This window comes from Salminus brasiliensis, chromosome 4 (assembly GCF_030463535.1).
Source record: "Salminus brasiliensis chromosome 4, fSalBra1.hap2, whole genome shotgun sequence".
In the NCBI taxonomy this organism is placed as follows: Eukaryota; Metazoa; Chordata; class Actinopteri; order Characiformes; family Bryconidae; genus Salminus; species Salminus brasiliensis.
Window position 1 is genome coordinate 49,441,339 of NC_132881.1, and position 15,989 is coordinate 49,457,327.

Below are 15,989 nucleotides of genomic sequence, written 5' to 3' on the forward strand. Positions count from 1 at the left end.
CGTCCCAAAGACGTTCAACAGAGTTCCTACTGTGCCAAAAGTGTCTGACCAAGCTTCCTCAACCAGAGAGCGCTACTCCACATCCACCTGTAACTGACACCTACAGCATCTTCTACACCTTCTACTGCCAGACTTCCCAAAGCCTGCAGATTACATGACGGAGAATTTTAAAACCTCCACCTCCATCTTCACCAAGTGTCTACCTTACAGAATCCACCAAAACGACACTGTCTGAAAATACCAGACATGGACAAAAGTATTGGGACATGTTCGTTCATTCATTGTTTCTTCAAAATCAAGGGTATTAAAGAGCTGATCCTGCTTCTGTTGGAGTAACTGTCTCTACTGTCCAGAGAAGAAGACTTTCTACTAGATTCTGGAGGAGGAGCATTGCTGTGAGGATTTGACTGAATTCAGCGATGAGGGCATTCGATAGTGAGGTCAGGATGCTGGATGATGATCACCACCCCACCTCATCATCCACAACTCATCCCAAAAGTACTGGATGGAGCTCCTCCATCATCATTCCAGAGAACACAGATCTTCCACTGCTCCACAATGCTGGGGGGCTTTATACCCCTCTACTAGCCCACGCCTGGCATTATTAGGAAGCATGGTTCATGATGTTAATCTGCTCCAGATGGTCCTATTCTATTGGCAGAACTTGTCTCTACTAGACAAGCTGTGTGTGTGCAATGGGTGCAACTTAAAGTAGTGAATTACATTGATTAGTGTCCACAAACTTTTGGGCATGTAATGTAACTGCGTCTCAGAAGGAGTTTGTTTCCAAAGGCTCAGATGAGACGGCAGTGAAGCAGATGAAGGTGAGGTCATTCTCCTGGAGCTTACAGAGAATCATCCACTGCACACACACAGCCAGAGACACTGAGTAACCACCGAGCCTCTCCGACAATGTCCATGAAATAATTATCGCGAGCGCTACGCCATCATAACGAGCCGTGCTGACTCAGGGTGTGCGAGGTTGAGTGACTCCATCCTAAAGGTCTACAGAGAGGAAGAGAGCTGGTGCACAACCGGCCTCTCTAATTGCTTCTCTCGCCGCTCTGCTGACCTAAACACCCCACGCTCAGCTCCTACAGGCGCGTTAGTCCAGACATGAGGGTGAAGCCTGCTAACGAGCACCACAGAGAGAGATAAACTCCACAGACATAAAGAACCTTAGAGGAACGGAGAACGATAAGGACTACCTCTGTAAGAACACGGAGAACATCAAGAGGAACCACTAAGCGAGAGAGAGAGACTCAGAGGGAGAACCTCCTCAAAAAGCATCACAGAGAACCACTGAAAGGAACCGAGACGGTGGATGATTTAATGAGAGGAACCAAGCATGAAGAACCCTAAGACCATGGAGAGAAACCTCATCATAATCATAAGGAGAACCTTCACAAGACTGTAAGGCAGAACCACTGAGAGCAACCAAGACTCACAACAATAACCTCCACAAGAGCATGATGAAGAACCACCAGGAGAAACCAAGACTCTTCCCTAAAAACACTGAACCCGAGTCTCGGTTCCTCTCAGTGGTTCTTAAGGAGGTTCTCCTTTCGAGTCTCGGTTCCTCTCAGTGGTTCTTCCTCATGATCGTGGAGAGGTTCTCCTGTTGAGAGAAGGCGGGTGGAAAAAGCAGGCCTGACAGAGTTCAGGGTCTAAGGGCATATTTACTCACGGCCACTCCTCCTCTCAGTCAGCCGCACCCTCAGGACTTTGATACCTGGCAACAGCTCCCGTCTCCCTGCTCTACCTCAGCACTCGCAGGTGTTCCTCTCCCCGACTGAGAACTCCATCAGGAACACTACACTAATACTGGATAGGGCCTCCCTTTACTCTCAGAACGGCCTCAATTCGGTGGCATGGGTTCTACAAGAGGTCGGGAAGAGTCCATACTGATGTGATCATGCACTTCCTGCAGATCTCTTTCAGAACCCAGTTTATTCTCAGAACCTCCCATTCTACCACACCCCAAAGAGGTTCTGCTGGATTCGGATCTGGTGACTGGGCAGAACCAGCACTGAGACTGGGTTTGTTTAGCCACATGGTGAATAATCATGCTGGAAATCGCCGTTAGAAGCACCTCCACCGGCCTGGACGGTTCACACAAGGCAGGTTGGGTCCGTGGATTCATGCTGTTGGTCCTAAATTCTGACCCAACCATCTGTGCTCCTCATCAGACCTCAGGTGACATTTCTCCAGTCTTCAGCCTGGGTTCAGCCTCTGCAGCCTCAGCTTTCGGTTCCTGACTGAAAGTAGTGGAACCTGACGTGGTCTCCAGCTGTTGTAACTCATCCTCCTCATGGTTGGAGGTGTTGTCGTTCATTCGGGGAGGTTTCTGCTCTCCACGATTGTAAACGGTGGTTATTCAACTCTACAGACCTAATATGAACGCTTGGAAATATGCCATCACTAAGGCCCGAGGGGTCGTGATTCAAACCCCGGGCCATGCCGCTTTGAATCAGCAGCTGGAGTCTGAGAGAGCAGTATTGGCCGTGCTCTCCCGCTCTCCTGGTGGGTAGATGGCGCTCTTTCCCCTCATCCCTCTTAAGCGAGGTTGGGGACCCGGCCCTGTTTAAGGAATGGGGCTGAACCACAGAGAAGAACTGAGACTCAGAAGAAGAACCTTCCCAAGATCATGGGCAAGAAGGAGAACCAAGAAAAGAGACTGAAAAGGAGAGAGAGGAAGTGAGAGGAACCGAGGTTCTGAAGCAGAACCTCTAGATCTAATCTACAGACCAGTCCTTTTCCATCACACAGATCTGAGGATTACTCTGGACACAGCGAAGCGCCCTCCTCTTACATTAGCACACAGCGCACTGGATACAGAGAAGGAGCCATCTGAGACGGTCCTTCGCTTCCTCCCCACGGACCAATCAGAGAGCAGAACTCAGCTGCCTCAGAGCCAGGTCCTCTCTCAGCTGCACAGCACAGCTGGGACCCGCGCCCGCACTGCTGCAGGTACGAAACCTGTTCTACGTGTAAACACCAGCACTGGAAACTGATCTCCCAGCTGGTTTTGGCGTGCGGTGCTGGTCTGTGAGATAAAGGGGAGATAAAGCTCGGGTGAACCGTGAGCCGCGATCACACCGACTCACACTGCTGTAAAACCCACCACTGATAGAGGCTTTATGATCAGACTTCAGAGGACAGCAGAGATTACACTCCACCCCATTACAACACCGCCTGTCTGATATTAACCACCCTGCAGCTGCCACACGCACACACACACACACACACACACACACACACACACACACACACTGTACTGAGCTGACTCTGCTGTACCTGACCTGCTTTACTGGACTCTATTTGTTTGTTTGGTTTAAGTGTGTGATAATAAGGACAAAGTGTAGCCCCCCACACACACACACACACACACACACACACACACACACACACACACACACACACACATTACATCTTGTTCAATAAACCCTGCTGACAGTGAGGCCGTGTCCTCGGGCTGGGAGTGTGTGTAGGTCTCGGTCTCTGATAAAACTAAAGCTGAGACACAACTATAACATTTAATAGTGATACTACAATATTAAACATCTGGACCTCAAAACAGCTGGATGGTTTTGGTAAAATACAGCATAAAATAAATGAATGTACGTTAGAATGACTGAGGCAGACCACCAGCAAGGGCTCCAGGCTTTAGACCCTCTGTAAACCCAGCGGACAGCGGTGAGGCTTCCTTTACTGAGTGCTCGAACCTGCTCAACACACAGAACCCCAAACCTCAATAAGAGGCACACGCAAACCAGGAGGACTGGGCTAGGCCACCAGAACAACCTGAGCAACAACATTAAGGGCTCCAGGCCTCACACCATATAAACACGCCAGAATATCCCATAAAACCAGCGTTCAGAGGGAACTCTACATTTACAAAAGGGCGTAAGCTCTGCTCCACACACCGGACCCCAACGCAGTCGCGTAGTTGAGGGGAGATACAGTACAAAGGCATTCATGCTTAAACAGGTAAAAACACTCATTCACTGTGTTTTAAGACGGAAGACGTGTCAGTATGACCACAACCTGAACACCTCCACAGCTTAACACTCAGAATTTTAGCAAAAGCAGGAAAACTCGGTATGAACCACCTGAACGCCACCAAAAAGGTCTGAGAGAGAGCCCGAGAGAGAGCCCGAGAGAGAGCCCGAGAGGGTCCGAGAGAGTCTGAGAGAGAGCCCGAGAGGGTCAGAGAGAGTCCGAGAGAGAGCCCGAGAGGGTCAGAGAGAGAGCCCGAGAGAGTCCGAGAGAGAGCCCGAGAGAGAGCCCGAGAGAGAGCCCGAGAGAGGGTCTGAGAGAGGGCCCGAGAGGGTCCGAGAGAGAGCCCGAGAGGGTCCGAGAGAGAGCCCGAGAGGGTCAGAGAGAGAGCCCGAGAGGGTCCGAGAGAGTCTGAGAGAGAGCCCGAGAGGGTCCGAGAGAGTCCGAGAGAGAGCCCGAGAGGGTCCGAGAGAGAGCCAGAGAGAGCCCGAGAGAGAGCCCGAGAGAGAGCCCGAGAGAGTCCGAGAGAGAGCCCGAGAGAGAGCCCGAGAGAGTCTGAGAGAGAGCCCGAGAGAGTCTGAGAGAGAGCCCGAGAGGGTCCGAGAGAGAGCCCGAGAGGGTCCGAGAGAGAGCCCGAGAGGGTCCGAGAGAGAGCCCGAGAGAGCCCGAGAGAGTCTGAGAGAGAGCCCGAGAGGGTCTGCGAGAGCGTCCGAGAGAGAGCCCGAGAGAGTCTGAGAGAGTCCGAGAGAGAGCCCGAGAGGGTCTGAGAGAGAGCCCGAGAGGGTCCGAGAGAGAGCCCGAGAGGGTCCGAGAGAGAGCCCGAGAGAGCCCGAGAGAGTCTGAGAGAGAGCCCGAGAGGGTCCGAGAGAGAGCCCGAGAGGGTCCGAGAGAGAGCCCGAGAGGGTCCGAGAGAGAGCCCGAGAGGGTCCGAGAGAGAGCCCGAGAGAGCCCGAGAGAGTCTGAGAGAGAGCCCGAGAGGGTCTGCGAGAGCGTCCGAGAGAGAGCCCGAGAGAGTCTGAGAGAGTCCGAGAGAGAGCCCGAGAGGGTCTGAGAGAGAGCCCGAGAGGGTCCGAGAGAGTCTGAGAGGGTCTGAGAGAGTCCCCGAGAGGGTCTGAGAGAGAGCCCGAGAGGGTCTGAGAGAGAGCCCGAGAGGGTCTGAGAGAGAGCCCGAGAGAGAGCCCGAGAGGGTCCGAGAGAGAGCCCGAGAGGGTCCGAGAGAGTCCGAGAGAGAGCCCGAGAGGGTCTGAGAGAGAGCCCGAGAGGGTCTGAGAGAGAGCCCGAGAGAGAGCCCGAGAGGGTCCGAGAGAGAGCCCGAGAGGGTCCGAGAGAGTCCGAGAGAGAGCCCGAGAGGGTCCGAGAGAGAGCCCGAGAGGGTCCGAGAGAGTCCGAGAGAGAGCCCGAGAGGGTCCGAGAGAGTCTGAGAGAGGGTCCGAGAGGGTCTGAGAGAGGGTCCGAGAGGGTCTGAGAGAGGGTCCGAGAGGGTCTGAGAGAGGGTCCGAGAGGGTCTGAGAGAGAGCCCCTCAGGCTTTAAAAACGTAAAAAAAAATATGAATTTCCAAGCATTCAAATCAGCCTGAACCCGACTACAGACTGAACCCGACTACAGACTGAGCCCGACTACAGACTGAGCCCGACTACAGACTGAGCCCGACTACAGACTGAGCCCGACTACAGACTGAGCCCGACTTCAGCTGAAACTTCAGCTCCCAGGGTTTCCCATATGCTCCGCAGAATGCTTTCGGGTTTGGGCTAAAATATAGTGCAAAACAAAGTAACGTACATCTAAATGACCAATAGTGGGGTCAGTCCAGACTTTAAAAATCCCCATAGAATCAGTTTTAATAAAGAAATATTTATTTATTAAGAGTTCAGAAGCTTAATTCAGGATCTTAACTGGATTGAAGATGAAATAAGATGCAAAAACAATCCAGAACCGCCCAAACACACCGAACCGCAGGAGAGCTGGACGGACTGGGTAAATATGGTGTAAAGGACACTGCACACTGAATCCCAAAGCATTTGGGTTTTAAATCATCAGAAGGACCAGAACAGGCCGTCAAACCAACCTTATGACCAGGTTCCAGATTACATTATTAATAAATAATAAATAAATAAATAAATAAATAAGCTGCTGGTGTAGAAATATATTTATTATTGAGTGTTTAAACTACTGGAGTTTTAATTAATCAGGTGCAACACACACACACACACACACACACACACACGTTAAGGTGGAGGCGTGCATTTACCAGTGTTAATAATATAACAGTTACTGGTTTGTGTGTGTGTGTGTGTGTGTGTGTTTGGAGGTCTAAGAGGGGCGCAGTCACACACACTGAGTGAGTGCTCGTCTGGACTGGCCACTTTAACGTGAATAGTGGGTCAGAAGCAGTGTGTGTGTGTGAGTGTGTGTGTGTGTGTGAGTGTGTTTGTGTGTGTGAGTGTGTGTGTATGTGTGTGAGAGTGTGTGTGTGTGAGTGTGAGTGTGAGTGTGTGTGTGTGTGTGAGTGTGTGTGTGTGTGTGTGTGTGTGTGTGTGTGAGTGTGTTTGTGTGTGTGAGTGTGTGTGTATGTGTGTGAGAGTGTGTGTGTGTGAGTGTGAGTGTGAGTGTGTGTGTGTGTGTGAGTGTGTGTGTGTGAGTGTGAGTGAGTGTGAGTGTGTGTGTGAGTGTGTGTGTGTGTGTGTGTGTGTGTGTGTGTTTGCTGCAGTGCTGCTGATGCTCCCCTACCTTCGTAATGGACCTGCAGTCTGTAGATGAGACAGCAGGTGAAGGACAGTCCCAATGCGGCTCCCCGGCTCTCCAGCGACGCTGTCCCGCTCTCTGCTGACCAGCTGACCGGCGCGTAGCTACCGGACACACATTAGCGGCGAGCCCGGGGGAAAAGCGAGGAGACAAACACACACCGACCCGGCAGAACCAGCAGCGCACAGGCACATGCCCTCAGCATCGAGCAGAACCCGGGCAGCCAGGAGGAGCAGCTCCTCCCACCGCAGAGCCTCCCAGCGCCCCTCTTAAAGAGACAGTCCGCTCAGCCCCCCTGCGTCCCGGACCCGCCCGAGCCGGAACTCCGCTCCTGCAGCTCCGCCCTGGAGCTAACAGGGCTAAGAGCTAGCCATGTACACAGATTAGCACGGTGCTAACTAGCTAACTGTATAATAATAATAATAATTATAATAAAATAATAATAAAGAGTTTGTCTAACTAACCAAATCTAACAGTACACAGCTTATATATGTGATTACTGAGCTGACAGAAAGCACATATACCCAAATGTAGCCATTTCAGACATGCTTCGTGCCTGAAGTTGTAGCTAAGGCTAATGTAGCTAACGATGCTAACAGAATAGTACCGCCTACCATTAGTTAGCTAGCATGATGCTAACTGCTAGCATGATGCTAACTGCCAGCTAACTATCACATTACTTCTCTTTAAAATGACACTAAGGAATTTATTATACATTATTATAATGATTAATCTGATTAATCTGACAGAAAACATGTGTTTTTGTCACGTTTCCCTAAATTTATTTCACATTTTCCTTTCTTATCTCGCTGCCAGAGGAAGAAGAAGGTGGATGAAGTGAAAATAATAATCATAATAATAATCATAGTTTTTTTACAAGTTTAATTAAGAGCAAACAGATGAAATCATTCTCGTCTAAAGTAAATTATCTCAGTTTGGGACGGTGTAGTTGATAAGTTAATGAGCAGTGTGTGGAAACGTGAGTGAAGTTCTGTTCAGTTCTGATCTGATCTATTTCTATATTTTGTGTCACAGAGCAGCTTTACAGAGACCCGGGTTCGAGCCTCTTCAGAGCAGCTAGTGGAAACAGTGGCGAGGAAGAAAGGAGAGGAAATTTGGTGTAACTGTATTGGAATGGTTTATTCTTGTTGAATAGAAATATTGGATGGAATATGGACTAGCAGGAGTGGAGAATTCTCAGAATTACTGTTACTACTGAACACTTGAGCCTTGGGGCTCAGTTAAACCGCTGGCTCATCACTCAGACTTGCTTGTCTAGAGAACTGACAAACCATACAGGCAGGTTTCAGAACTAAATCATTAATTATTTCATAAAATGCAAAATTTAAGATTGAATTCATAATAATCATAATGTCTGCTGCTGCGTTAGTATCACTACTGCGTCGATCCGACAGTACCACCCAGCACCACTACTGCGTCGATCCGCCAGTATCACCCAGCACCACTACTGCGTCGATCCGCCAGTACCACCCAGCACCACTACTGCGTCGATCCGCCAGTATCACCCAGCACCACTACTGCGTCGATCCGCCAGTACCACCCAGCATCACTACTGCGTCGATCCGCCAGTACCACCCAGCACCACTACTGCGTCGATCCGCCAGTACCACCCAGCATCACTACTGCGTCGATCCGCCAGTACCACCCAGCACCACTACTGCGTCGATCCGCCAGTACCACCCAGCATCACTACTGCGTCGATCCGCCAGTACCACCCAGCATCACTACTGCGTCGATCCGCCAGTACCACCCAGCACCACTACTGCGTCGATCCGCCAGTACCACCCAGCACCACTACTGCGTCGATCCGCCAGTATCACCCAGTATCACTACTGCGTCGATCCGCCAGTACCACCCAGTATCACTACTGCGTCGATCCGCCAGTATCACCCAGCACCACTACTGCGTCGATCCGCCAGTACCACCCAGCACCACTACTGCGTCGATCCGCCAGTACCACCCAGCATCACTACTGCGTCGATCCGCCAGTACCACCCAGCACCACTACTGCGTCGATCCGCCAGTATCACCCAGCACCACTACTGCGTCGATCCGCCAGTACCACCCAGCACCACTACTGCGTCGATCCGCCAGTACCACCCAGCATCACTACTGCGTCGATCCGCCAGTATCACCCAGCACCACTACTGCGTCGATCCGCCAGTACCACCCAGCACCACTACTGCGTCGATCCGCCAGTACCACCCAGCATCACTACTGCGTCGATCCGCCAGTACCACCCAGCACCACTACTGCGTCGATCCGCCAGTATCACCCAGCACCACTACTGCGTCGATCCACCAGTACCACCCAGCACCAGTACTGCGTCGATCCACCAGTATCACCCAGCACCAGTACTGCGTCAATCCACCAGTACCACCCAGCACCACTACTGCGTCGATCCGCCAGTACCACCCAGCATCACTACTGCGTCGATCCGCCAGTACCACCCAGCACCACTACTGCGTCGATCCGCCAGTACCACCCAGCATCACTACTGCGTCGATCCACCAGTATCACCCAGCACCAGTACTGCGTCAATCCGCCAGTATCACCCAGCACCACTACTGCGTCGATCCGCCAGTACCACCCAGTATCACTACTGCGTCGATCCGCCAGTACCACCCAGCATCACTACTGCGTCGATCCGCCAGTACCACCCAGCACCACTACTGCGTCGATCCGCCAGTACCACCCAGCATCACTACTGCGTCGATCCACCAGTATCACCCAGCACCAGTACTGCGTCAATCCGCCAGTATCACCCAGCATCACTACTGCGTCGATCCGCCAGTACCACCCAGCATCACTACTGCGTCGATCCGCCAGTACCACCCAGCATCACTACTGCGTCGATCCACCAGTACCACCCAGCACCAGTACTGCGTCAATCCACCAGTACCACCCAGCACCAGTACTGCGTCAATCCACCAGTACCACCCAGCACCAGTACTGCGTCAATCCGCCAGTATCACCCAGCACCACTACTGCGTCGATCCACCAGTACACTCCTCACACATATTACTAGGGGGCAGTGGTGCTCAGCGGTTAGAGCGCCAGGGTATTGATGACAGGGTTGTGGGTTTGATACCTGAGCTTGGCAAGCTGCCACTGCTGGGCCCTTGAGCAAGGCCTCTCTCCTCCCTGGGCAGCTGTAGTTGGCTGCTCATTGCACCGGGTGTGTGTGTGCTCACTGCCCCTAGTTCACCAGTGTGTGTGTGTTCACCATCACGGATGGGAGGACACATTTCATTACGCTGACTTGAACCTTTACCATTGCTACAAACTGACCGCTGGCCTCTCTGCTCCTGAACCGGGATGTGCTATGAAAATGACCTCTGTAGACTGAGACCCAGAAGGAGACAAACTGGGGTCGTATCCCTTTCATAAATTCAGATATAACAGAGAACAATCCTGGACTTTTCTTTAATGTCCGTTCGCAGCCAATCACAGCACAGGAGGTGGGACTGTTTGTAACATGGAGATGAGCGCAGTGTTGACCCCTTCACTGCCCAACAACACCCCTCTGTACAGCAGAAGCAGCACAGTCTGGAGGACAGCTCTCTGTTCACCCCTCGGCCTACACGCCGACCTCACACACAGACCCTCAGACCACAGAGTGGACAATGGGGTTCAGTGAGCAGCTGCTTATTGTAGTTCTCTGAAATGTCAAACCCACGCCGCTGTGCAGCATCTCAGCCCGCTGTGTGTTTACCAGCCCATAATCAGGCTGCAGCAGCTCATTACCCATAGCATAATCCACTGAGTCACACGAACCCCCGCCATGACCGGGCCAACACTCAGCCTCAGCTACACGAGCAGCGTACGCACCAAACAATAACAAACAAACAAACAAACAACACCATTAGTACAAAAAAGGTCCCCACTCACCACACACACACGGTCAGAGCTTATATTAATAGTAATAAAGTGAATGAAAATAAATAAAGATTAATGTTATCAGAGCTTCATACTGGATATTAATGTTATTAGAGCTTCATACTGGATATTAATGTTAACAGAACTTCATACTGGATATTAATGTTATTAGAGCTTCATACTGGATATTAATGATATTAGAGCTTCATACTGGATATTAATGTTATTAGAGCTTCATACTGGATATTAATGATATTAGAGCTTCATACTGGATATTAATGTTATTAGAGCTTCATACTGGATATTAATGCTATTAGAGCTTCATACTGGATATTAAAGTTATTAGAACTTCATACTGGATATTAATGTTATTAGAGCTTTATACTGGATATTAATATTATTAGAACTTCATACTGGATATTAATGTTATTAGAGCTTCATACTGGATATTAATGTTATTAGAACTTCATACTGGATATTAATGTTATTAGAGCTTCATACTGGATATTAATGTTATTAGAACTTCATACTGGATATTAATGTTATTAGAGCTTCATACTGGATATTAATGATATTAGAACTTCATACTGGATATTAATGCTATTAGAGCTTCATACTGGATATTAATGTTATTAGAGCTTCATACTGGATATTAATGATATTAGAACTTCATACTGGATATTAATGCTATTAGAGCTTCATACTGGATATTAATGTTATTAGAGCTTCATACTGGATATTAATGTTATTAGAGCTTCATACTGGATATTAATGTTAATAGAACTTCATACTGGATATTAATGTTATTAGAGCTTCATACTGGATATTAATGATATTAGAGCTTCATACTGGATATTAATGCTATTAGAGCTTCATACTGGATATTAATGTTATTAGAGCTTCATACTGGATATTAAAGTTATTAGAACTTCATACTGGATTAATAAGCAGTAATTAGTTCATATGAAATTAATAGTATGAAGAATAAGTAGGATTTCCCATTAAAATGATTGATAGGCATTAGAAAAATGAATGTCAGCATTAATAAGGTTAATAAGTATTAATGAAATTAATAAAGTAACACTGATATATTATTTTATAATAGGGATGTGACAGTGTATGGTAATATATAATACATTAATATAATATATACTATTAATATAATAAAGGGAAAGAGCTCATGCTTCTTAAGGTAAGCTCTACAGTGAGGAAAACTCAGTTTTTTCACTTTGATGAGTTTTTAAAGCTCCTGGTAAATGAAACACTCTGCAGTTAATGGTCTAAAGCAGTCGATGCCCATAAGGCAGAGGAAGGGGAACTGTGGAAGTCCAAGAAAGACCAAGAACCCTCTCAGAGAGCACTGCTCATATGCTGGTAAGACAGGCAAATTTGAAACCCCATATGACTCCCAAGCACCTGCAGGAAGGTTTAACTGAGGGAAGAGCGGAGGGGCTCTGTTCCTTCCCTGCTACCTCCTCACAAAACCCAAAGTTTAGAGCTGAAGTGCTTCAGAACATCTAGAGGAGCCAGCCTGTTTGAACCTACTGGCACCATGCTGTCTAATGCCAGGCGTGGGCTAGAGGGGTATAAAGCTCCCCAGCATTGAGCTGTGGAGCAGTGAAACCGACTAATGCTAATGCAATCAAATCCTCACAGCAATGCTCCCTCTCCAGAATCTAGTAGAAAGTCTTGTTCTCTGGACAGTAGAGACAGTTACTCCAACAGAAGCAGAATCAACTCTTTAAATAGCCTTGATTTCAGAAGGGACTATGAATGAGCAGGTGTCCCAATACTTTTGTCCATATGGGCCAACTGGAGTTCTGGAATTTTAATAGAACTTAACGGGTCTAATGGGAAGTAATGGACACAATCACTAGTACAGGAAGTCTTCACTGTATCAGCTGAATGGGTCTGACTGTAATGCTGTTACATTAAGATGATGATGGCGCCCCTTGGTGGACCCAAAGATTATTGAAGTCCGACATGCAGTCAGCTCATAAGAGAACCACACACACACAAACTAACCAATCAGACGTTTCCTTTACTCCTCTCATGATGTCTAATTCACCCACAGCCCTGTACAACCCACCAGCTCCTCTACTATTATAATAAACCGTTAATAATTCATTCATAAATGTTAGTGTTTGGAGCTACAGGACTATTGTTATTAACTAATAATGATGGACATTCACTGACACTTATTAGCATGATGCTAACTGCCTACCTATCATCCCACACTCTTCTCAAAGTATGAGTAGGTGTTCAGTAAGTTCCCAAACAACAACTAATGCTAATGATAGCTCTTTAATATTATTAGAGCGTCATACTGAATATTAATGTTATTAGAACTTCATACTGGATATTAATGTTATTAGAACTTCATACTGGATGTTTATGTTATTAGAGCTTCATACTGGATATTAATGATATTAGAGCTTCATACTGGATATTAATGTTATTAGAACTTCATACTGGATATTAATGTTATTAGAACTTCATACTGGATATTAATGTTATTAGAACTTCATACTGGATGTTTATGTTATTAGAGCTTCATACTGGATATTAATGATATTAGAGCTTCATACTGGATATTAATGTTATTAGAGCTTCATACTGGATAGTAATGCTATTAGAGCTTCATACTGGATATGAACAATATTGTTATTTTTACTGATATCTGAAGATGATCTGAGAGTTATGATAACTACAGCAGGACTACTGTATACATTTATCTGGCTGAACATCACTGCAGACAGTGGTTCCGGCGTGGAGAACAGTGGTGGGTAACGCGAGCAGAAATAAACAACAGAACCGCAATTCGTATTCATTCAGAACTTTATGCAACAAAGCCTGGACCCAAGCAAAACATGGCACAAACAGAAAGGATCTGCATGAGGAGTTCACCGAAACATCAGAGCAACGTGACCGAGAACCTTAAAGGAACAGTTCTTTACTAAATAATCAGACGATCATGACTGATCACAGGCCACAGACTCACCCCAGACACCCCAGACAGGCTGGGAACCTGATGTGCGACTTCTTAGATTACAGCAGGAGATGCTAGGCTAATGCTGCTAACAAACACTGGATTTAGACTGTCACCAATCTCATCTGTGTAGAAGTAAACTACAGAGAGTGTAGAGTGAACCCGGCCTGGATGGAGCTCATTTCCACCCTGAATCTCGAGCTGGACCTACATCCTCCTCCTCCTCCTCATCACGTCCCGCTCTGTAGAGCTGCTCCACTGTGCTGAGGTGAAGGTGGTTCCGGTTCCTCCAGCGTTCCTCAGTCCCACCGTCTCCTAAACCACATCCATCTACCAGCTAATGAAGATCTGGAGGAGCTCTGAGAGAGGAACGCTGTTGGGGGCGTGTCTACAGAGAGGAGTAAGTTGGTGACAGTCTAAGTCCAGTGTTTGTTAGCAACATTAGCTTAGCCTCTCCTGTTGTAGGCTAAAGAAGCACATGTCAGATATCAAGCACGTCCTGGCTGATGGGCTGAGTCTGGGCTCAGAGATCAGAGCTCAGAGCTCCTCCTGTAAAGCACAACGGGAGACACACTGCTGCTGCTGCTTCGTCCTGTGTGTGATTAGTAGTCTTCCTCAGTCTGTGGGTTAGGAACAGTTTTCACATTAAAACTGTGAACTGTAGCCTGTCGACCGGTCAGACACTGACGGTCACTCCCACAGCAGCCTGAGGACAGTCTCAGTGAGCAGAGCTTCTACAGTACAGCAGCCGCAGCGTGGAGCTGAACACGCTGGTGAAGCACATCCCCAGCGCACTGGCCTCCAATTTAAAAGCCTCCACCTTGATCCGGCCGCTCATCCGCTATGGTGACCTGTCCATAAATTAAACCAGAGGGACACGTCTGAACATCTGAACCGGTGATTCATCATTTATAGGAACCTGAACACGGGATCACGACATACAGCAAACTCCAGCAGAACAGCAGGAACCTGGAGGAACTTGGAGATGAGCACATACACTATAGGTCCAAATGTTTATGGCCACCCCTTGTAATGAATGCATTCAGCAAATGCACTCCCACCGCTTGTCTAGTCTTCTTCCTGTAGAGAAGGTGTGGGTTAGAGGGGTATAAAGCCCCCCAGCATTAAGGAGCTGTGGAGCAGTGGAGGAACTACGGTGGGGTGGTGATCATCTTCCAACATCATGACTGAATGCAATCAAATCCTCACAGCAATGCTCCTCCTCCAGAATCTAGTAGAAAGTCTTCTTCTCTGGACAGTAGAGACAGTTACTCCAACAGAAGCAGGATCAGCTCTTTAATACCCTTGATTTCAGAAGAAACAATGAATGAGCAGGTGTCCCAATACTTTTGTCCCTATAGTGTATGATGACTCTAGATGATCTCTACTGGTTGTAGCAGGTGGTTTTTGGGTGAAGCAGAGATAAAAAACAAAAAACAAAACTGCAAGTTTGATTTGAACTATTGCTCCATCATAAACGCTAACACTGCTAACCACCTAGCTGATAATGCTAGGCTACGTTGTGGCTAGTAGCTCAAATTAGTTTATACATCACTGTTAGCAGGACTAGCATTTATGTTCAAGCTTTACTTTAGGTGTTAGCAGCAGTATTATTTAAGGCATGCCTGGTGGCTATCCTGCAAACAATTAGCTTTACTGTATTTGAGGTCAAAACTGCTAGCAGGTGCAGGAATTAGCCCACGCTAATCGATCTTCGCTGATTATAGTTGTATCACGTCACGTAGTGGCCACCGGCTTCTGTTCACCACTACTGATGCTCTGTCTCCATGGTTACGTTCCAAAGCTACATCATACATCAAATAACGGCAACTAGCTTCTACTCACTGCTAGCAAAGCTAGCATATGTGCTTCAGCTATTCCTTTCAGGGTTAAGCATCAGATCCATGACATCAGGCTATCTGGGTGACTACTAGATCCTATTCTTCCTTAGCAATGTTAGCATGTGTGGCTGGGTCGTCTCCACATCGCCCCCTGGCTGCTGCTGCTGCTGCTGCTTAGAGATGTGCACCCAGGCAAAGAAGGCACGCCTTAAAGCTCACGCTCACTGCTGAGCATTGTGGGTAGGCTGGCCGATGGGCGGGGTGTGAGAGGACTGTAGCAGTGCTGAACAGAGGAGACGATCGCTTCTTAAAGGAAAGCCTTCAGCTCTCGCTCTCCAGGCTGCTCAGCTCTGTGAGACAGAACCTTCCACAGGTGCAGAACCAGAACCTGCATCACAGCAGCAGGGAAGCCCACCTCCAGAGCTCCAAACCCAGACGTTTAGGTTCGAGTTTTATTACTGTGAGTTTGTAGCATCACTCTGAACATTTAACTGATGCTGAACTGCAAGAAGTGTAA

General features: G+C 48.2%; 1 protein-coding gene across 1 annotated transcript in view; it reads right to left on the reverse strand.

Annotated features, from left to right (window-relative positions):
- The window catches only part of coro2aa (coronin 2Aa), a 38,510-nt gene extending 31,589 nt beyond the window's left edge, over positions 1–6,921 (reverse strand). Inside the window, exon 1 of the mRNA XM_072678613.1 lies at positions 6,728–6,921. The gene's annotated coding sequence lies outside the window, so the exon portion shown is untranslated. The remainder of the gene's footprint in view (positions 1–6,727) is intronic.
- Positions 6,922–15,989: the final 9,068 nt, after the last annotated feature.